At 55.1% G+C, this 21569-nt stretch overlaps 1 protein-coding gene across 1 annotated transcript in view; it reads left to right on the top strand.

The window, feature by feature from the left end:
- Positions 1-10314: 10314 nt before the first annotated feature.
- The window catches only part of LOC146398877 (uncharacterized), a 112624-nt gene continuing 101369 nt past the window's right edge, over positions 10315-21569 (top strand). Inside the window, exon 1 of the mRNA XM_084979456.1 lies at positions 10315-10450. The gene's annotated coding sequence lies outside the window, so the exon portion shown is untranslated. The remainder of the gene's footprint in view (positions 10451-21569) is intronic.

Genomic DNA, 21569 nt, shown 5'->3' with positions numbered 1-21569 from the left:
AAAGAGCAGGCTTTGGAATTAGTTTGTGTTCACTTATCACTTTCACTGCTCTATTAGCTGTGTAAATTTAGGCAAATTAAAATGAAAAGCTTGAATTTGGAGTATGATTTACTTTCTTTCTATGTAAAATTGGAACAGTAATACTGAGATGGCAGAGTTGTCATAAAGATTAGAGAATGTAAAGTACTAAATACACAGCCTGATAGTCAGTGAACACTAACCTTTATCAGTTTTAATTAATACTTATTGTTGTCATAATATATACTTAGTTAATACTTTTTCAAAAGGTTGCCTCTGTTAAATACTTACTTTATATTCCTGTCCTATAATTAGGAGTGTGTGTGGGAGAGAGAGAGAGAGAGAGAAAGATGGAAAGAGAGAAAGAGAGGGAGAGGGACACCATGGAAGTTTTAACTTTTTGGCAGCTTAAATGATTTGGCAAAACTTAAAAATTATTTTTAAAATTCTTACTCTAGAGCTTAAGCATATTCAAGTCTCAGATGGAATAATGTTTAAAGACATGTTTCTTCCCTATAAATGCCTGTCTTGTGCCGCTCTTGTAAAAACATTTGTTATATTCAGACAGTAGTTCAATAAATTTACTAGAAGTAGGAGTGAAGTTCCCAGGGGCTCAGCAGGTTAAGAACCTGGGATGGTGTCCTTGAGGATGTGGGTTCGATCTCTGGCTTAGCTCAGTGGGTTAAGGATCTGGCATTGCCGAAAGCTACAGCATAGATCAGAGATGTGCCTCAGATGGGTTTGGCTGTGGCTGTGGCTATGGCATAGGCCTGCAGCTGCAGCTCCAATTCAACCCCTGGCCTGGGAACTTCCATATGCTGCAAGTGTGGCCATGAATAAAAGGGAAAAAATTACTAGAAGTACATTTTTTAGGAGAGTTTGTCATATTATGTAAAATGTTTTGTGATGGGAATCAAGAAAGCTAATTTTCTTCTCCTTAAAGATTATTGATTATGTTTTATAATGTTAACATTATATTTTTCATACTGTATACACATTTATCATTTTCTAGTGCCCAAGCTAAAAGAGTTTCCCTGGGTATTTAACTGGAGGAAGGTGCTTATCATCTTCAGTGGCCTCTTTGGGGAAATTTTTGGTTCGGAGAGCTAAAGAAAGTAAATATACATTGTTGACCTGACTAGTACTTTTTAAAGAAGGCCTAGAAAGTTCTTTATTCAAATACTTGTAGAGGGAACAGTGACCACATAGACATATCGCCAGTTTCAAAGCTAAGAAGAAAATATGGATGAAAATGACTTTTTTGTTTATCAAGAAAGACGTTCATCAGGAAGGCAAAACAGGAAAAGATGAAAAATCAGAAGCAAATTTTTAAGACCAATACTTTGAATATGTATTTTGTTTTTTATTTATTTTATTTGTTGTAGTTGATTTACAATGTTCTGTCAATTTTTGATGCACAACAATGTGACCCAACCATGTGTGCATATATACATATACATATATATATATACATATACATATATATACATATACACACATACATATATATAACAACCCCTCCAGCACTTGTTATTTGTGGACTTCTTAATGATGGCCATTCTGACTGGTGTGAGGTGGTATCTCATGGTAGTTTGGATTTGCATTTCTCTTATAATCAACGATGTTGAGCATTTTGTCATGTGTTTGCTGGCCATCTATATATCTTCTTTGGAGAACAGTCTATTCAGGTCTTTTGCCCATTTTTCCATTGGGTTATTGGCTTTCTTGCTGTTGGGTTGTATAAGTTGCTTATATATTCTAGATATTAAGCCCTTGTCCGTTGCATCATTTGAAACTATTTTCTCCCATTCTGCAAGTTGTCTTTTTGTTTTCTTTTGGGTTTCCTTTGCTTTGCAAAAGCTTTTCAGTTTGATTAGGTCCCATGGGTTTATTTTTGCTCTTATTTCTATTGCCTTGGGAGACTGACCTGAGAAAATATTCATGAGGTTGAGGTCAGAGAGTATTTTCCTATGCTCCCTTCTAGGATATGTATTTTGTAATAGGAGAAGAAAGATTTGTTATTGTCAAGAGCAAATACATTTTGAATATTTAAAAAATGGAAATGTTATTGATGCCAAATGATGTGCTATCAGAGGACCCATTGTATGCTGGAATTGATTCAAACCCTAGTAAGATAACTATGTTTTCCGATGAATGCCTTTCATTCTGGGTCCTTGAGAAGCAGGTATACGGCTTTGTCTCCTCTCTTGCATTTTGTACCTGGTAATAGCACAGTAGAAGTCTGCACTTAGAATTTCTCAGTTCATAACATATGTTAGTCACTTGTTACCTAAAGCATTTTCAGTATATTTTTTAAAACGTCCTGTCACTAACCAAGACATTACATTCAATCATAATTGCTCTCCCTTATGGTTTGATTACATTATTGCTAAAAAGAGTAGGTTTTCTGTATTTGTAAAATTGATTTCTTGTTTCTTCTAAGTTGCACTTAAACTGTTCATTTGGTCCAGGGACACCTCATCCATTAAAAATGATGAAATTTGGACAGTTTTATTTCAAATACTTTATGATACATTTTAAAGACAAACTCAACCACTGGTTCTTAAACTTGAGCTGTATCAGAATCACCCAGAGGGCTTGATTAAACAAGGACTAATGGACCCTTCCCCCATCATTTCTGACATAGAAGCTCTGAGGTGGGTCCCCAGAATTTCCAAGAACCTTCCAACAGGTCTAGGGTGGTACTTATGCTGGTGTTCCAGGGATTGTACTTTGAGAACCACTACCCTTAGCTAATAACAGAAGGGTTTTACTTCATCCTCCAAACAATCAAAAATTAATGATGTTTGAATTACATGCATTAAGGGTACGTTTATGACTCTTTTGTAACCAGGTTATATACCATATGTTCTGCATAGTTGGAACTAATTTCTTCTGTTATTTAAACAATGAAATAACTCTTTTGTAAATTAGAGAGGAGTTATTTGTGTAAAATAATTCCCTTTATTTTTTTTTTTTTGTCTTTTTGCCTTTTCTAGGGCTGCTCCCGTGGCATATGGAGGTTCCCAGGCTAGGGGTCGAATCGGAGCTGTAGCCACTGGCCTGTGCCAGAGCCACAGCAACTTAGGATCTGAGCTGCATCTGCAACCTACACCACAGCTCATGACAACACCAGATCATTAACCCACTGAGCAAGGCCAGGGATCGAACCCACAACCACATGGTTCCTAGTCAGATTCATTAACCACTGTGCCACAACAGGAACTCCATCCCCTTATATTTTTAAGTAGCATTCTTTCTGAGACTAATATAAAAAATCATTTTGAAAAGTAAGAACAGGAGTTCCCGTCGTGGCACAGTGGTTAACGAATCCGACTAGGAGCCATGAGGTTTCGGGTTCGACCCCTGGCCTTGCTCAGTGGGTTAAGGATCCGGCATTGCCATGAGCTGTGGTGTAGGTGACAGACACGGCTCAGATCCCGTGTTTCTGTGGCTCTGGTGTAGGCCGGTGGCTACAGCTCTGATTAGACCCCTAGCATGGGAATCTCCATATGCCACAGGAGTGGCCCTAGAAAAGGCAAAAAGACAAAAACAAAAAAACAAATAAATAAATTTTAAAAAATAATAAATAAAATAAAAGTAAGAACAGACTAGTAATCTCCTAGATCTGACAAAATGAGATAAACAACAGTGCTATAGAATCTTACTTACACTACTTCCTTTAAAAGGTAATATTGTGGGTATTAAAGATTGTTTGCTAGTATATTACTTATATTACATTTTCAACTTTGTTTTTATGAAATTTATTTTAAGATTTTAAAAATACTTTAAAACTAGATACTTCTTAATATATTTTATGCTTGTGCTTTAATTAGAAACAGATTGATAATGCTAATGATATAGTAATGGTAAAACTCATGTTTCTGCAGAAATCATATTTTATTTTCTAAAGCAATAAAAGTAGCTTTTAACATAGATGGAGAGGAGTTCCTGTTGTGGCTCAGATCTGGCAATGCTGTGGCTTTGGTGTAGGCTGGCGGCTATAGCTCCAATTAGACCCCTAGCCTGGGAACCTCCATATGCCGCAGGTGTGGCCCTAGAAAAAGGCAAAAAGACAAAAATAAAAATAAAATAAAATAGATGCAGAAATATGAAAGGCAAAGTACTGCTGAAAATTGACCTAATATTTAAGAGATAAACAATGTGTTGACTGTCAACAGATTGATCCGTATTTAGTGTATTAAATTTCCACCTGAGTTATAAAAGATTCAGTATATTATCCTTTGGGGCATGTACAAAGAGTAAATCACATTCTTTCTAAGAGGAGGAACAGTTTGAGGTAACAAATTCATTTTTATTGCAGTTATAGTTGAAAACTGTATCTTAAATCAGTTGATCATTGCCTCTCTCACTGCTGTGTAAATATAGGCTTCCGCTTCTCTGACTTTACACATTTTTTCTTTGCCTATGTGGAGCACTTATCTATGCAATTATTAACTTAATAAAAAAGTTACCAACTTTGTGGCCTTGAACATATTTTCTTAGATCTTGTTAACTGAGTAACACTCTGGTTAAAAACAAAATGCATACCTCAACTTGAGAGATTTACCTTTGTAGGAAAAAAAAGAATGTATTTGCTTGCATTTTAAGTTTTCATCTGCTTGCTTTCCTGTATTACTTTGCACTTTGTGTTTGTAGTTTGTCCAGCAAGGTGATCTTTTAATGCATCTCTTATATCCTGTTCTTATTCTGTAAAGTGTAGGTTACAATTCAGATCACTCAGAGAACTTTGGGATGTGTTTTGTTAAACTGTGGCCTTTCCCTTGTGCCCTTCTCCCCTCCTCATTTCAGTCCAAAGATGGTGGCAGCCGAAGGAGTTGATGTGGATGTGGTGCCTAGACAGGTGAGGGAGGGGGGCTGACTTGAGAGGAGGCAAGTCTAACAGTAGACTGGGGGCGGGGATGGAAGGAGGTCATGACCACACAGGGCCCAGCAGGCAGAAGGGCCCTGCATTTGGCTGACCGCTCTGCTGTCGCCATCTCAAAACTCTTAATAATTTCAAAGTGGGGTCCCTGCATTTTTACTTTGCACCAGATCTCCCCAGTTATGTCACTGCTCCTATAACAGAAAACTGGAGAAAAAGAAGCAGAGATCTCCTATTTCTCCTTGGTGCATTCCTTTACCCAGTGCCAGGATGGGAATTATCTCTAAAAGGATGACTTAATAGATACTGACAAGCTGTGGGAAATTAGCCTGATTGAAAGCTATGGTGTGTGTATGCACACATGTACTCCAGCCACTGAACAACGCATTGGATAGAGGGAGGTAGGTGTTTGTTAAAATGATTTTATGGAATTATCAAAGATAGTCAGACTTCCAATAGAGATTTTACTAAGTAAATATATAATATACGCAGTTTGAAAGTATAATATATTACATAATTTTATTCCTTAATTAACCTACTGCACATTTATGCAAACAACAGTCTTTTCCTTCACCTGTACAGCCTGATACTTCATACTCAGTGTAGTACTTTATTATTTGGTAATTTTTTGTTCTTAATATTGTTATGATCTCTAACATTGTAATGGTTTCTTGCCTTTACAGTGCTTATAAAGTTTATTTTTAAAAGACTTTGGGAATTAGAATTTAGAAATTCAAAATTCTAAACTTTGTGATATTAAGGAGCCATGTCAGTTTCTTTGTGTTATTTGATAGCTACATAGCACTTCTTATTTAAGATGGAGAGATACTGTTTTGTATCACACCTACAGTTTTTTTCCAGATCTCTCCCTTGTTAAGGTTTGCTAATTTAATTTTATTGGGTAATTAGACTAAAACCAAACTACATTTTTTTCACTTGAGTATTGTGTTCTTCTAATAAACTGTGGAATAACTGGTGTGGGAGGGGATTGTCTAACTTCATAAGGTATGTTGCATACGTAAGTGAATCAATATAAGATTATCTGAAATTTGAATATCATTTCACAGATCTCCATCAGAATTCATTATATATAAAATCACATGGAAAATCCCACTGGAGCTCAGTGGAAATGAATCTGATGAGTATTCTTAAGGATTCAGGTTCAATCCCTAGCCTTGCTCAGTGGATTAAGGATCCAGCATTGCTGTAAACTGTGCTTTAGGTTGTAGAAATGGCTAGGATTGAGTGTGGCTGTGGTGTAGGCCAAGGACTACAGCTCCAGTTGGACCCGTAGCCTGGGAACCTCCATATGCTGTGAGTAGAGCCCTAAAAGACTAAATAAATAAATAAATAAATAAAAGCACATGATATATGAATAAGATCATTACTTAGGAAAATCATGGAAAAGATAGGCATGGGAAGAAGTACCTAACATCACTACTGTCTCTCTACAGATTTACTGAAAGTATGTGCCCACTTTTATAAAGTGTCTAATTACATAAATAAGGACTAACTTTTTAAAACTGGACGAGGGGGTACCAAGATTTTTGTTATAACATGACTCTGCTAGTGGAATTTATGTTTTACACTGGATAAAATACATTTCTTAAAGACTTCTTCCTTTAAAATTATAAAGATGCATTGACACAAATTTGTTTTCAGTCAAAATATATTAGCACTTGGGAAAGCCTTTCCTGAGCTGTAAATTATCCAGAAACAGCTGTCAGGTAGCATCAGGTTGAAGGTTCAAGCAGGGAGTAGGCACTTGGCTTGGTGATAATGGTGATGAGGGGGGTGCAGGTGCTGGGGCAGATAGGGGCGAGGGAGACAGGGACCCTGTTGTGTAGAGCGCCTGTGTGGGGGTTGGATGCCTGCCCTGGCCTGGGAGGGGGTTGCCTGCGTACTTGGGGAAGGGAGCCCAGATCGAATGCTAAGGGACACCACAGCGAGCTTGGAGGACTGAGGTGAGGATGTGAGCAGGGCTCCAGCGGACAGGTTCAAGGTAGGATTTTTTTTCTTTTTGAGAAGGGAAGAGGGTGCCTAGATGCTTGGGAAAAATGGATGTAAGGTCCCAGGAAGTGTTTGGGGGAAAGGTGCGTGCTTGGGGAGGGACCGGCTTCAGTGAAGGGCAGGTATAGGGGTTGAGTGCAGGAGGGATAGCTGCGTGGAGGGGAAGGGAACTCAGAGGGATTGGTGAGGGCCAACGCGAGCGTGGGGGAGGGAGGTGAGGATGGCAGCGGAGCCCCAGCTGAGAGGTTGAAGTTAGGGTTCGTTTTGAGAGGCAGGAAGAGGGTGGATGGGATCCCTTGGAAAAGTGGAGGCGAGGTCCTAGGAAGGGTTGGGCCTGTGCGGGTGCGGGGAGCGTGGAGGCGGGCGGGCACCCCTTGCCCCCAGAGCGTGCGTGGGGGTTGCGTGGGTGCAGGGGAAGGGAGGCGGGAGGGAATGGAGAGGGACACGGAGAGCCTGGGGCCCTGCGGGGAGGTTGTGAGGGGCATTCTAGGGGATAGGTTCAAGGTAGGTGTTTGTGGCGGCTGCGGTGGTGGTGGTGGTGGGTGGTGGTGGTTTTTGTTGTGGGTTGTTGGTTTTTGTTTGGTTGTTGTGAAGGGGGAAGAGGGCGGAGGATGAGGACCCCTTAGCAAATGGGAGCGGAAGGATGTCAGGAAAGGAGCCCAGAGGGGTTCGTGTGGGAATGGGCCAGGGCAGCTGGGAGGGGCTTGTGGGTAGTGCCTGAACAGAGGGGAAGGGAGAGCTGAAGGCCAGGGCGAGCAGGGGGGGACTGAGGTAAGGCTGTCAGCGGAGTTCCAGCAGACAGGTTCAAGTGAGGATGTTTTGGTTTTGGTTTTTGGCTTGCTGTGTGTGTGTGTGTGTGAGTTTGATTGTTTGTTTGAGAAGGGGGTAGAGGGGTGGATAGGTTGGATGCCTTTGAAGTGATGGGGAAAGTTCCCAGGAAGGGGGGGGTGTAGGTGGGTGGGGGCAGGGCGGGGCGAGGGGGGCGGGACCCGGTTGTGCAGAGCGCCTGCGTGGGGGTTGCGTGCGTGCCGTGGCGTGCGTGGGGGTTGCGTGCGTGCCGGGGAAGGGAGTCCCCGGAGCGACTGCTGAGGGCCACCGCGGCGAGCGAGCGTGGGTGAAGGAGCTGAGGATGTGAGCAGGGCTGCAGCGGGCAGGTCCAAGGTAGGTTTGTGTTTTATCTTTGTGAGAAGGGAAGAGGGTGCCTAGGATGCTTGGGAAAAGGGGGATGGAAGGTCCCAGGAAGTGTTTGGGGGAAAGGTGCGTGTTTGGGGCGGGACGAGGGGGGCGGGGAGCGGCTTGGGGGCGGCGCAGGCGTGGGGGTTGGGTGCGTGCAGGGGAAGGGAGCGCGCAGGGACTGTGGAGGGCCACCGCGAGCGTGGGGGCCGGAGGTGAGGATGGCAGCGGAGCCCCGGCTGAGAGGTTGAAGTTAGGGTTCGTTTTGAGAGGCAGGAAGAGGGTGGATGGGATCCCTTGGAAAAGTGGAGGCGAGGTCTAGGAGAGGTCCTAGGAAGGGTTGGGCCTGTGCGGGTGCGGGGAGCGTGGAGGCGGGCGGGCACCCCTTGCCCCCAGAGCGTGCGTGCGGGTTGCGTGGGTGCAGGGGAAGGGAGGCGGGGGGGAATGGAGAGGGACACGGAGAGCCTGGGGCCCTGCGGGGAGGTTGTGAGGGGCATTCTAGGGGATAGGTTCAAGGTAGGTGTTTGTGGCGGCTGCGGTGGTGGTGGTGGTGGGTGGTGGTGGTTTTTGTTGTGGGTTGTTGGTTTTTGTTTGGTTGTTGTGAAGGGGGAAGAGGGCGGAGGATGAGGACCCCTTAGCAAATGGGAGCGGAAGGATGTCAGGAAAGGAGCCCAGAGGGGTTCGTGTGGGAATGGGCCAGGGCAGCTGGGAGGGGCTTGTGGGTAGTGCCTGAACAGAGGGGAAGGGAGAGCTGAAGGGAGTGCTGAGGGCCAGGGCGAGCAGGGGGGGACTGAGGTAAGGCTGTCAGCGGAGTTCCAGCAGACAGGTTCAAGTGAGGATGTTTTGGTTTTGGTTTTTGGCTTGCTGTGTGTGTGTGTGTGTGAGTTTGATTGTTTGTTTGAGAAGGGGGTAGAGGGGTGGATAGGTTGGATGCCTTTGAAGTGATGGGGAAAGTTCCCAGGAAGGGGGGGGTGTAGGTGGGTGGGGGCAGGGCGGGGCGAGGGGGGCGGGACCCGGTTGTGCAGAGCGCCTGCGTGGGGGTTGCGTGCGTGCCGTGGCGTGCGTGGGGGTTGCGAGCGTGCCGGGGAAGGGAGTCCCCGGAGCGACTGCTGAGGGCCACCGCGGCGAGCGAGCGTGGGTGAAGGAGCTGAGGATGTGAGCAGGGCTGCAGCGGGCAGGTCCAAGGTAGGTTTGTGTTTCATCTTTGTGAGAAGGGAAGAGGGTGCCTAGGATGCTTGGGAAAAGGGGGATGGAAGGTCCCAGGAAGTGTTTGGGGGAAAGGTGCGTGTTTGGGGCGGGACGAGGGGGGCGGGGAGCGGCTTGGGGGCGGCGCAGGCGTGGGGGTTGGGTGCGTGCAGGGGAAGGGAGCGCGCAGGGACTGTGGAGGGCCACCGCGAGCGTGGGGGCCGGAGGTGAGGATGGCAGCGGAGCCCCAGCTGAGAGGTTGAAGTTAGGGTTCCTTTTGAGAGGCAGGAAGAGGGTGGATGGGATCCCTTGGAAAAGTGGAGGCGAGGTCCTAGGAAGGGTTGGGCCTGTGCGGGTGCGGGGAGCGTGGAGGCGGGCGGGCACCCCTTGCCCCCAGAGCGTGCGTGGGGGTTGCAGGGGAAGGGAGGCGGGAGGGAATGGAGAGGGACACGGAGAGCCTGGGGCCCTGCGGGGAGGTTGTGAGGGGCATTCTAGGGGATAGGTTCAAGGTAGGTGTTTGTGGCGGCTGCGGTGGTGGTGGTGGTGGGTGGTGGTGGTTTTTGTTGTGGGTTGTTGGTTTTTGTTTGGTTGTTGTGAAGGGGGAAGAGGGCGGAGGATGAGGACCCCTTAGCAAATGGGAGCGGAAGGATGTCAGGAAAGGAGCCCAGAGGGGTTCGTGTGGGAATGGGCCAGGGCAGCTGGGAGGGGCTTGTGGGTAGTGCCTGAACAGAGGGGAAGGGAGAGCTGAAGGGAGTGCTGAGGGCCAGGGCGAGCAGGGGGGGACTGAGGTAAGGCTGTCAGCGGAGTTCCAGCAGACAGGTTCAAGTGAGGATGTTTTGGTTTTGGTTTTTGGCTTGCTGTGTGTGTGTGTGTGTGAGTTTGATTGTTTGTTTGAGAAGGGGGTAGAGGGGTGGATAGGTTGGATGCCTTTGAAGTGATGGGGAAAGTTCCCAGGAAGGGGGGGGTGTAGGTGGGTGGGGGCAGGGCGGGGCGAGGGGGGCGGGGACCCGGTTGTGCAGAGCGCCTGCGTGGGGGTTGCGTGCGTGCCGTGGCGTGCGTGGGGGTTGCATGCGTGCCAGGGAAGGGAGTCCCCGGAGCGACTGCTGAGGGCCACCGCGGCGAGCGAGCGTGGGTGAAGGAGCTGAGGATGTGAGCAGGGCTGCAGCGGGCAGGTCCAAGGTAGGTTTGTGTTTTATCTTTGTGAGAAGGGAAGAGGGTGCCTAGGATGCTTGGGAAAAGGGGGATGGAAGGTCCCAGGAAGTGTTTGGGGGAAAGGTGCGTGTTTGGGGCGGGACGAGGGGGGCGGGGAGCGGCTTGGGGGCGGCGCAGGCGTGGGGGTTGGGTGCGTGCAGGGGAAGGGAGCGCGCAGGGACTGTGGAGGGCCACCGCGAGCGTGGGGGCCGGAGGTGAGGATGGCAGCGGAGCCCCGGCTGAGAGGTTGAAGTTAGGGTTCGTTTTGAGAGGCAGGAAGAGGGTGGATGGGATCCCTTGGAAAAGTGGAGGCGAGGTCCTAGGAAGGGTTGGGCCTGTGCGCGTGCGGGGAGCGTGGAGGCGGGCGGGCACCCCTTGCCCCCAGAGCGTGCGTGGGGGTTGCGTGGGTGCAGGGGAAGGGAGGCGGGAGGGAATGGAGAGGGACACGGAGAGCCTGGGGCCCTGCGGGGAGGTTGTGAGGGGCATTCTAGGGGATAGGTTCAAGGTAGGTGTTTGTGGCGGCTGCGGTGGTGGTGGTGGTGGGTGGTGGTGGTTTTTGTTGTGGGTTTTTGGTTTTTGTTTGGTTGTTGTGAAGGGGGAAGAGGGCGGAGGATGAGGACCCCTTAGCAAATGGGAGCGGAAGGATGTCAGGAAAGGAGCCCAGAGGGGTTCGTGTGGGAATGGGCCAGGGCAGCTGGGAGGGGCTTGTGGGTAGTGCCTGAACAGAGGGGAAGGGAGAGCTGAAGGGAGTGCTGAGGGCCAGGGCGAGCAGGGGGGGACTGAGGTAAGGCTGTCAGCGGAGTTCCAGCAGACAGGTTCAAGTGAGGATGTTTTGGTTTTGGTTTTTGGCTTGCTGTGTGTGTGTGTGTGTGAGTTTGATTGTTTGTTTGAGAAGGGGGTAGAGGGGTGGATAGGTTGGATGCCTTTGAAGTGATGGGGAAAGTTCCCAGGAAGGGGGGGGTGTAGGTGGGTGGGGGCAGGGCGGGGCGAGGGGGGCGGGACCCGGTTGTGCAGAGCGCCTGCGTGGGGGTTGCGTGCGTGCCGTGGCGTGCGTGGGGGTTGCGTGCGTGCCGGGGAAGGGAGTCCCCGGAGCGACTGCTGAGGGCCACCGCGGCGAGCGAACGTGGGTGAAGGAGCTGAGGATGTGAGCAGGGCTGCAGCGGGCAGGTCCAAGGTAGGTTTGTGTTTTATCTTTGTGAGAAGGGAAGAGGGTGCCTAGGATGCTTGGGAAAAGGGGGATGGAAGGTCCCAGGAAGTGTTTGGGGGAAAGGTGCGTGTTTGGGGCGGGACGAGGGGGGCGGGGAGCGGCTTGGGGGCCGCGCAGGCGTGGGGGTTGGGTGCGTGCAGGGGAAGGGAGCGCGCAGGGACTGTGGAGGGCCACCGCGAGCGTGGGGGCCGGAGGTGAGGATGGCAGCGGAGCCCCGGCTGAGAGGTTGAAGTTAGGGTTCGTTTTGAGAGGCAGGAAGAGGGTGGATGGGATCCCTTGGAAAAGTGGAGGCGAGGTCTAGGAGAGGTCCTAGGAAGGGTTGGGCCTGTGCGGGTGCGGGGAGCGTGGAGGCGGGCGGGCACCCCTTGCCCCCAGAGCGTGCGTGGGGGTTGCGTGGGTGCAGGGGAAGGGAGGCGGGAGGGAATGGAGAGGGACACGGAGAGCCTGGGGCCCTGCGGGGAGGTTGTGAGGGGCATTCTAGGGGATAGGTTCAAGGTAGGTGTTTGTGGCGGCTGCGGTGGTGGTGGTGGTGGTGGGTGGTGGTGGTTTTTGTTGTGGGTTGTTGGTTTTTGTTTGGTTGTTGTGAAGGGGGAAGAGGGCGGAGGATGAGGACCCCTTAGCAAATGGGAGCGGAAGGATGTCAGGAAAGGAGCCCAGAGGGGTTCGTGTGGGAATGGGCCAGGGCAGCTGGGAGGGGCTTGTGGGTAGTGCCTGAACAGAGGGGAAGGGAGAGCTGAGGGCCGGGGCGAGCAGGGGGGGACTGAGGTAAGGCTGTCAGCGGAGTTCCAGCAGACAGGTTCAAGTGAGGATGTTTTGGTTTTGGTTTTTGGCTTGCTGTGTGTGTGTGTGTGAGTTTGATTGTTTGTTTGAGAAGGGGGTAGAGGGGTGGATAGGTTGGATGCCTTTGAAGTGATGGGGAAAGTTCCCAGGAAGGGGGGGGTGTAGGTGGGTGGGGGCAGGGCGGGGCGAGGGGGGCGGGGACCCGGTTGTGCAGAGCGCCTGCGTGGGGGTTGCGTGCGTGCCGTGGCGTGCGTGGGGGTTGCGTGCGTGCCGGGGAAGGGAGTCCCCGGAGCGACTGCTGAGGGCCACCGCGGCGAGCGAGCGTGGGTGAAGGAGCTGAGGATGTGAGCAGGGCTGCAGCGGGCAGGTCCAAGGTAGGGTTGTGTTTTATCTTTGTGAGAAGGGAAGAGGGTGCCTAGGATGCTTGGGAAAAGGGGGATGGAAGGTCCCAGGAAGTGTTTGGGGGAAAGGTGCGTGTTTGGGGCGGGACGAGGGGGGCGGGGAGCGGCTTGGGGGCGGCGCAGGCGTGGGGGTTGGGTGCGTGCAGGGGAAGGGAGCGCGCAGGGACTGTGGAGGGCCACCGCGAGCGTGGGGGCCGGAGGTGAGGATGGCAGCGGAGCCCCAGCTGAGAGGTTGAAGTTAGGGTTCGTTTTGAGAGGCAGGAAGAGGGTGGATGGGATCCCTTGGAAAAGTGGAGGCGAGGTCTAGGAGAGGTCCTAGGAAGGGTTGGGCCTGTGCGGGTGCGGGGAGCATGGAGGAGGGCGGGCACCCCTTGCCCCCAGAGCGTGCGTGGGGGTTGCGTTGGTGCAGGGGAAGGGAGGCGGGAGGGAATGGAGTGGGACACGGAGAGCCTGGGGCCCTGCGGGGAGGTTGTGAGGGGCATTCTAGGGGATAGGTTCAAGGTAGGTGTTTGTGGCGGCTGCGGTGGTGGTGGTGGTGGGTGGTGGTGGTTTTTGTTGTGGGTTGTTGGTTTTTGTTTGGTTGTTGTGAAGGGGGAAGAGGGCGGAGGATGAGGACCCCTTAGCAAATGGGAGCGGAAGGATGTCAGGAAAGGAGCCCAGAGGGGTTCGTGTGGGAATGGGCCAGGGCAGCTGGGGAGGGTCTTGTGGGTAGTGCCTGAACAGAGGGGAAGGGAGAGCTGAAGGCCAGGGCGAGCAGGGGGGGACTGAGGTAAGGCTGTCAGCGGAGTTCCAGCAGACAGGTTCAAGTGAGGATGTTTTGGTTTTGGTTTTTGGCTTGCTGTGTGTGTGTGTGTGTGAGTTTGATTGTTTGTTTGAGAAGGGGGTAGAGGGGTGGATAGGTTGGATGCCTTTGAAGTGATGGGGAAAGTTCCCAGGAAGGGGGGGGTGTAGGTGGGTGGGGGCAGGGCGGGGCGAGGGGGGCGGGGACCCGGTTGTGCAGAGCGCCTGCGTGGGGGTTGCGTGCGTGCCGTGGCGTGCGTGGGGGTTGCGTGCGTGCCGGGGAAGGGAGTCCCCGGAGCGACTGCTGAGGGCCACCGCGGCGAGCGAGCGTGGGTGAAGGAGCTGAGGATGTGAGCAGGGCTGCAGCGGGCAGGTCCAAGGTAGGTTTGTGTTTTATCTTTGTGAGAAGGGAAGAGGGTGCCTAGGATGCTTGGGAAAAGGGAGATGGAAGGTCCCAGGAAGTGTTTGGGGGAAAGGTGCGTGTTTGGGGCGGGACGAGGGGGGCGGGGAGCGGCTTGGGGGCGGCGCAGGCGTGGGGGTTGGGTGCGTGCAGGGGAAGGGAGCGCGCAGGGACTGTGGAGGGCCACCGCGAGCGTGGGGGCCGGAGGTGAGGATGGCAGCGGAGCCCCAGCTGAGAGGTTGAAGTTAGGGTTCGTTTTGAGAGGCAGGAAGAGGGTGGATGGGATCCCTTGGAAAAGTGGAGGCGAGGTCCTAGGAAGGGTTGGGCCTGTGCGGGTGCGGGGAGCGTGGAGGCGGGCGGGCACCCCTTGCCCCCAGAGCGTGCGTGGGGGTTGCGTGGGTGCCGGGGAAGGGAGGCGGGAGGGAATGGAGAGGGACACGGAGAGCCTGGGGCCCTGCGGGGAGGTTGTGAGGGGCATTCTAGGGGATAGGTTCAAGGTAGGTGTTTGTGGCGGCTGCGGTGGTGGTGGTGGTGGGTGGTGGTGGTTTTTGTTGTGGGTTGTTGGTTTTTGTTTGGTTGTTGTGAAGGGGGAAGAGGGCGGAGGATGAGGACCCCTTAGCAAATGGGAGCGGAAGGATGTCAGGAAAGGAGCCCAGAGGGGTTCGTGTGGGAATGGGCCAGGGCAGCTGGGAGGGGCTTGTGGGTAGTGCCTGAACAGAGGGGAAGGGAGAGCTGAAGGCCAGGGCGAGCAGGGGGGGACTGAGGTAAGGCTGTCAGCGGAGTTCCAGCAGACAGGTTCAAGTGAGGATGTTTTGGTTTTGGTTTTTGGCTTGCTGTGTGTGTGTGTGTGTGAGTTTGATTGTTTGTTTGAGAAGGGGGTAGAGGGGTGGATAGGTTGGATGCCTTTGAAGTGATGGGGAAAGTTCCCAGGAAGGGGGGGGTGTAGGTGGGTGGGGGCAGGGCGGGGCGAGGGGGGCGGGACCCGGTTGTGCAGAGCGCCTGCGTGGGGGTTGCGTGCGTGCCGTGGCGTGCGTGGGGGTTGCGAGCGTGCCGGGGAAGGGAGTCCCCGGAGCGACTGCTGAGGGCCACCGCGGCGAGCGAGCGTGGGTGAAGGAGCTGAGGATGTGAGCAGGGCTGCAGCGGGCAGGTCCAAGGTAGGTTTGTGTTTTATCTTTGTGAGAAGGGAAGAGGGTGCCTAGGATGCTTGGGAAAAGGGGGATGGAAGGTCCCAGGAAGTGTTTGGGGGAAAGGTGCGTGTTTGGGGCGGGACGAGGGGGGCGGGGAGCGGCTTGGGGGCGGCGCAGGCGTGGGGGTTGGGTGCGTGCAGGGGAAGGGAGCGCGCAGGGACTGTGGAGGGCCACCGCGAGCGTGGGGGCCGGAGGTGAGGATGGCAGCGGAGCCCCAGCTGAGAGGTTGAAGTTAGGGTTCGTTTTGAGAGGCAGGAAGAGGGTGGATGGGATCCCTTGGAAAAGTGGAGGCGAGGTCCTAGGAAGGGTTGGGCCTGTGCGGGTGCGGGGAGCGTGGAGGCGGGCGGGCACCCCTTGCCCCCAGAGCGTGCGTGGGGGTTGCAGGGGAAGGGAGGCGGGAGGGAATGGAGAGGGACACGGAGAGCCTGGGGCCCTGCGGGGAGGTTGTGAGGGGCATTCTAGGGGATAGGTTCAAGGTAGGTGTTTGTGGCGGCTGCGGTGGTGGTGGTGGTGGGTGGTGGTGGTTTTTGTTGTGGGTTGTTGGTTTTTGTTTGGTTGTTGTGAAGGGGGAAGAGGGCGGAGGATGAGGACCCCTTAGCAAATGGGAGCGGAAGGATGTCAGGAAAGGAGCCCAGAGGGGTTCGTGTGGGAATGGGCCAGGGCAGCTGGGAGGGGCTTGTGGGTAGTGCCTGAACAGAGGGGAAGGGAGAGCTGAAGGGAGTGCTGAGGGCCAGGGCGAGCAGGGGGGGACTGAGGTAAGGCTGTCAGCGGAGTTCCAGCAGACAGGTTCAAGTGAGGATGTTTTGGTTTTGGTTTTTGGCTTGCTGTGTGTGTGTGTGTGTGAGTTTGATTATTTGTTTGAGAAGGGGGTAGAGGGGTGGATAGGTTGGATGCCTTTGAAGTGATGGGGAAAGTTCCCAGGAAGGGGGGGGTGTAGGTGGGTGGGGGCAGGGCGGGGCGAGGGGGGCGGGGACCCAGTTGTGCAGAGCGCCTGCGTGGGGGTTGCGTGCGTGCCGTGGCGTGCGTGGGGGTTGCGTGCGTGCCGGGGAAGGGAGTCCCCGGAGCGACTGCTGAGGGCCACCGCGGCGAGCGAGCGTGGGTGAAGGAGCTGAGGATGTGAGCAGGGCTGCAGCGGGCAGGTCCAAGGTAGGTTTGTGTTTTATCTTTGTGAGAAGGGAAGAGGGTGCCTAGGATGCTTGGGAAAAGGGGGATGGAAGGTCCCAGGAAGTGTTTGGGGGAAAGGTGCGTGTTTGGGGCGGGACGAGGGGGGCGGGGAGCGGCTTGGGGGCGGCGCAGGCGTGGGGGTTGGGTGCGTGCAGGGGAAGGGAGCGCGCAGGGACTGTGGAGGGCCACCGCGAGCGTGGGGGCCGGAGGTGAGGATGGCAGCGGAGCCCCAGCTGAGAGGTTGAAGTTAGGGTTCGTTTTGAGAGGCAGGAAGAGGGTGGATGGGATCCCTTGGAAAAGTGGAGGCGAGGTCCTAGGAAGGGTTGGGCCTGTGCGGGTGCGGGGAGCGTGGAGGCGGGCGGGCACCCCTTGCCCCCAGAGCGTGCGTGGGGGTTGCGTGGGTGGAGGGGAAGGGAGGCGGGGGGGAATGGAGAGGGACACGGAGAGCCTGGGGCCCTGCGGGGAGGTTGTGAGGGGCATTCTAGGGGATAGGTTCAAGGTAGGTGTTTGTGGCGGCTGCGGTGGTGGTGGTGGTGGGTGGTGGTGGTTTTTGTTGTGGGTTGTTGGTTTTTGTTTGGTTGTTGTGAAGGGGGAAGAGGGCGGAGGATGAGGACCCCTTAGCAAATGGGAGCGGAAGGATGTCAGGAAAGGAGCCCAGAGGGGTTCGTGTGGGAATGGGCCAGGGCAGCTGGGAGGGGCTTGTGGGTAGTGCCTGAACAGAGGGGAAGGGAGAGCTGAAGGGAGTGCTGAGGGCCAGGGCGAGCAGGGGGGGACTGAGGTAAGGCTGTCAGCGGAGTTCCAGCAGACAGGTTCAAGTGAGGATGTTTTGGTTTTGGTTTTTGGCTTGCTGTGTGTGTGTGTGTGTGCGTTTGATTGTTTGTTTGAGAAGGGGGTAGAGGGGTGGATAGGTTGGATGCCTTTGAAGTGATGGGGAAAGTTCCCAGGAAGGGGGGGGTGTAGGTGGGTGGGGGCAGGGCGGGGCGAGGGGGGCGGGGACCCAGTTGTGCAGAGCGCCTGCGTGGGGGTTGCGTGCGTGCCGGGGAAGGGAGTCCCCGGAGCGACTGCTGAGGGCCACCGCGGCGAGCGAGCGTGGGTGAAGGAGCTGAGGATGTGAGCAGGGCTGCAGCGGGCAGGTCCAAGGTAGGTTTGTGTTTTATCTTTGTGAGAAGGGAAGAGGGTGCCTAGGATGCTTGGGAAAAGGGGGATGGAAGGTCCCAGGAAGTGTTTGGGGGAAAGGTGCGTGTTTGGGGCGGGACGAGGGGGGCGGGGAGCGGCTTGGGGGCGGCGCAGGCGTGGGGGTTGGGTGCGTGCAGGGGAAGGGAGCGCGCAGGGACTGTGGAGGGCCACCGCGAGCGTGGGGGCCGGAGGTGAGGATGGCAGCGGAGCCCCAGCTGAGAGGTTGAAGTTAGGGTTCGTTTTGAGAGGCAGGAAGAGGGTGGATGGGATCCCTTGGAAAAGTGGAGGCGAGGTCTAGGAGAGGTCCTAGGAAGGGTTGGGCCTGTGCGAGTGCGGGGAGCATGGAGGCGGGCGGGCACCCCTTGCCCCCAGAGCGTGCGTGGGGGTTGCGTTGGTGCAGGGGAAGGGAGGCGGGAGGGAATGGAGTGGGACACGGAGAGCCTGGGGCCCTGCGGGGAGGTTGTGAGGGGCATTCTAGGGGATAGGTTCAAGGTAGGTGTTTGTGGCGGCTGCGGTGGTGGTGGTGGTGGGTGGTGGTGGTTTTTGTTGTGGGTTGTTGGTTTTTGTTTGGTTGTTGTGAAGGGGGAAGAGGGCGGAGGATGAGGACCCCTTAGCAAATGGGAGCGGAAGGATGTCAGGAAAGGAGCCCAGAGGGGTTCGTGTGGGAATGGGCCAGGGCAGCTGGGGAGGGTCTTGTGGGTAGTGCCTGAACAGAGGGGAAGGGAGAGCTGAAGGCCAGGGCGAGCAGGGGGGGACTGAGGTAAGGCTGTCAGCGGAGTTCCAGCAGACAGGTTCAAGTGAGGATGTTTTGGTTTTGGTTTTTGGCTTGCTGTGTGTGTGTGTGTGTGAGTTTGATTGTTTGTTTGAGAAGGGGGTAGAGGGGTGGATAGGTTGGATGCCTTTGAAGTGATGGGGAAAGTTCCCAGGAAGGGGGGGGTGTAGGTGGGTGGGGGCAGGGCGGGGCGAGGGGGGCGGGGACCCGGTTGTGCAGAGCGCCTGCGTGGGGGTTGCGTGCGTGCCGTGGCGTGCGTGGGGGTTGCGTGCGTGCCGGGGAAGGGAGTCCCCGGAGCGACTGCTGAGGGCCACCGCGGCGAGCGAGCGTGGGTGAAGGAGCTGAGGATGTGAGCAGGGCTGCAGCGGGCAGGTCCAAGGTAGGTTTGTGTTTCATCTTTGTGAGAAGGGAAGAGGGTGCCTAGGATGCTTGGGAAAAGGGGGATGGAAGGTCCCAGGAAGTGTTTGGGGGAAAGGTGCGTGTTTGGGGCGGGACGAGGGGGGCGGGGAGCGGCTTGGGGGCGGCGCAGGCGTGGGGGTTGGGTGCGTGCAGGGGAAGGGAGCGCGCAGGGACTGTGGAGGGCCACCGCGAGCGTGGGGGCCGGAGGTGAGGATGGCAGCGGAGCCCCAGCTGAGAGGTTGAAGTTAGGGTTCCTTTTGAGAGGCAGGAAGAGGGTGGATGGGATCCCTTGGAAAAGTGGAGGCGAGGTCCTAGGAAGGGTTGGGCCTGTGCGGGTGCGGGGAGCGTGGAGGCGGGCGGGCACCCCTTGCCCCCAGAGCGTGCGTGGGGGTTGCGTGGGTGCAGGGGAAGGGAGGCGGGAGGGAATGGAGAGGGACACGGAGAGCCTGGGGCCCTGCGGGGAGGTTGTGAGGGGCATTCTAGGGGATAGGTTCAAGGTAGGTGTTTGTGGCGGCTGCGGTGGTGGTGGTGGTGGGTGGTGGTGGTTTTTGTTGTGGGTTTTTGGTTTTTGTTTGGTTGTTGTGAAGGGGGAAGAGGGCGGAGGATGAGGACCCCTTAGCAAATGGGAGCGGAAGGATGTCAGGAAAGGAGCCCAGAGGGGTTCGTGTGGGAATGGGCCAGGGCAGCTGGGAGGGGCTTGTGGGTAGTGCCTGAACAGAGGGGAAGGGAGAGCTGAAGGGAGTGCTGAGGGCCAGGGCGAGCAGGGGGGGACTGAGGTAAGGCTGTCAGCGGAGTTCCAGCAGACAGGTTCAAGTGAGGATGTTTTGGTTTTGGTTTTTGGCTTGCTGTGTGTGTGTGTGTGTGAGTTTGATTGTTTGTTTGAGAAGGGGGTAGAGGGGTGGATAGGTTGGATGCCTTTGAAGTGATGGGGAAAGTTCCCAGGAAGGGGGGGGTGTAGGTGGGTGGGGGCAGGGCGGGGCGAGGGGGGCGGGGACCCGGTTGTGCAGAGCGCCTGCGTGGGGGTTGCGTGCGTGCCGTGGCGTGCGTGGGGGTTGCATGCGTGCCAGGGAAGGGAGTCCCCGGAGCGACTGCTGAGGGCCACCGCGGCGAGCGAGCGTGGGTGAAGGAGCTGAGGATGTGAGCAGGGCTGCAGCGGGCAGGTCCAAGGTAGGTTTGTGTTTTATCTTTGTGAGAAGGGAAGAGGGTGCCTAGGATGCTTGGGAAAAGGGGGATGGAAGGTCCCAGGAAGTGTTTGGGGGAAAGGTGCGTGTTTGGGGCGGGACGAGGGGGGCGGGGAGCGGCTTGGGGGCGGCGCAGGCGTGGGGGTTGGGTGCGTGCAGGGGAAGGGAGCGCGCAGGGACTGTGGAGGGCCACCGCGAGCGTGGGGGCCGGAGGTGAGGATGGCAGCGGAGCCCCAGCTGAGAGGTTGAAGTTAGGGTTCGTTTTGAGAGGCAGGAAGAGGGTGGATGGGATCCCTTGGAAAAGTGGAGGCGAGGTCCTAGGAAGGGTTGGGCCTGTGCGGGTGCGGGGAGCGTGGAGGCGGGCGGGCACCCCTTGCCCCCAGAGCGTGCGTGGGGGTTGCGTGGGTGCAGGGGAAGGGAGGCGGGAGGGAATGGAGAGGGACACGGAGAGCCTGGGGCCCTGCGGGGAGGTTGTGAGGGGCATTCTAGGGGATAGGTTCAAGGTAGGTGTTTGTGGCGGCTGCGGTGGTGGTGGTGGTGGGTGGTGGTGGTTTTTGTTGTGGGTTTTTGGTTTTTGTTTGGTTGTTGTGAAGGGGGAAGAGGGCGGAGGATGAGGACCCCTTAGCAAATGGGAGCGGAAGGATGTCAGGAAAGGAGCCCAGAGGGGTTCGTGTGGGAATGGGCCAGGGCAGCTGGGAGGGGCTTGTGGGTAGTGCCTGAACAGAGGGGAAGGGAGAGCTGAAGGGAGTGCTGAGGGCCAGGGCGAGCAGGGGGGGACTGAGGTAAGGCTGTCAGCGGAGTTCCAGCAGACAGGTTCAAGTGAGGATGTTTTGGTTTTGGTTTTTGGCTTGCTGTGTGTGTGTGTGTGTGAGTTTGATTGTTTGTTTGAGAAGGGGGTAGAGGGGTGGATAGGTTGGATGCCTTTGAAGTGATGGGGAAAGTTCCCAGGAAGGGGGGGGTGTAGGTGGGTGGGGGCAGGGCGGGGCGAGGGGGGCGGGACCCGGTTGTGCAGAGCGCCTGCGTGGGGGTTGCGTGCGTGCCGTGGCGTGCGTGGGGGTTGCGTGCGTGCCGGGGAAGGGAGTCCCCGGAGCGACTGCTGAGGGCCACCGCGGCGAGCGAACGTGGGTGAAGGAGCTGAGGATGTGAGCAGGGCTGCAGCGGGCAGGTCCAAGGTAGGTTTGTGTTTTATCTTTGTGAGAAGGGAAGAGGGTGCCTAGGATGCTTGGGAAAAGGGGGATGGAAGGTCCCAGGAAGTGTTTGGGGGAAAGGTGCGTGTTTGGGGCGGGACGAGGGGGGCGGGGAGCGGCTTGGGGGCGGCGCAGGCGTGGGGGTTGGGTGCGTGCAGGGGAAGGGAGCGCGCAGGGACTGTGGAGGGCCACCGCGAGCGTGGGGGCCGGAGGTGAGGATGGCAGCGGAGCCCCAGCTGAGAGGTTGAAGTTAGGGTTCGTTTTGAGAGGCAGGAAGAGGGTGGATGGGATCCCTTGGAAAAGTGGAGGCGAGGTCCTAGGAAGGGTTGGGCCTGTGCGGGTGCGGGGAGCGTGGAGGCGGGCGGGCACCCCTTGCCCCCAGAGCGTGCGTGGGGGTTGCGTGGGTGGAGGGGAAGGGAGGCGGGGGGGAATGGAGAGGGACACGGAGAGCCTGGGGCCCTGCGGGGAGGTTG

The sequence above is a fragment of the Sus scrofa genome, chromosome 10, assembly GCF_054392235.1.
Source record: "Sus scrofa isolate SSC_HxYL_T2T_F1_AM1 chromosome 10, Sscrofa_HxYL_maternal_Yorkshire_Landrace_v2.0, whole genome shotgun sequence".
Lineage (NCBI taxonomy): Eukaryota > Metazoa > Chordata > Mammalia > Artiodactyla > Suidae > Sus > Sus scrofa.
Note: the sequence above shows the minus strand (reverse complement) of the source record. Positions and strands in the feature narration are given on the sequence as shown.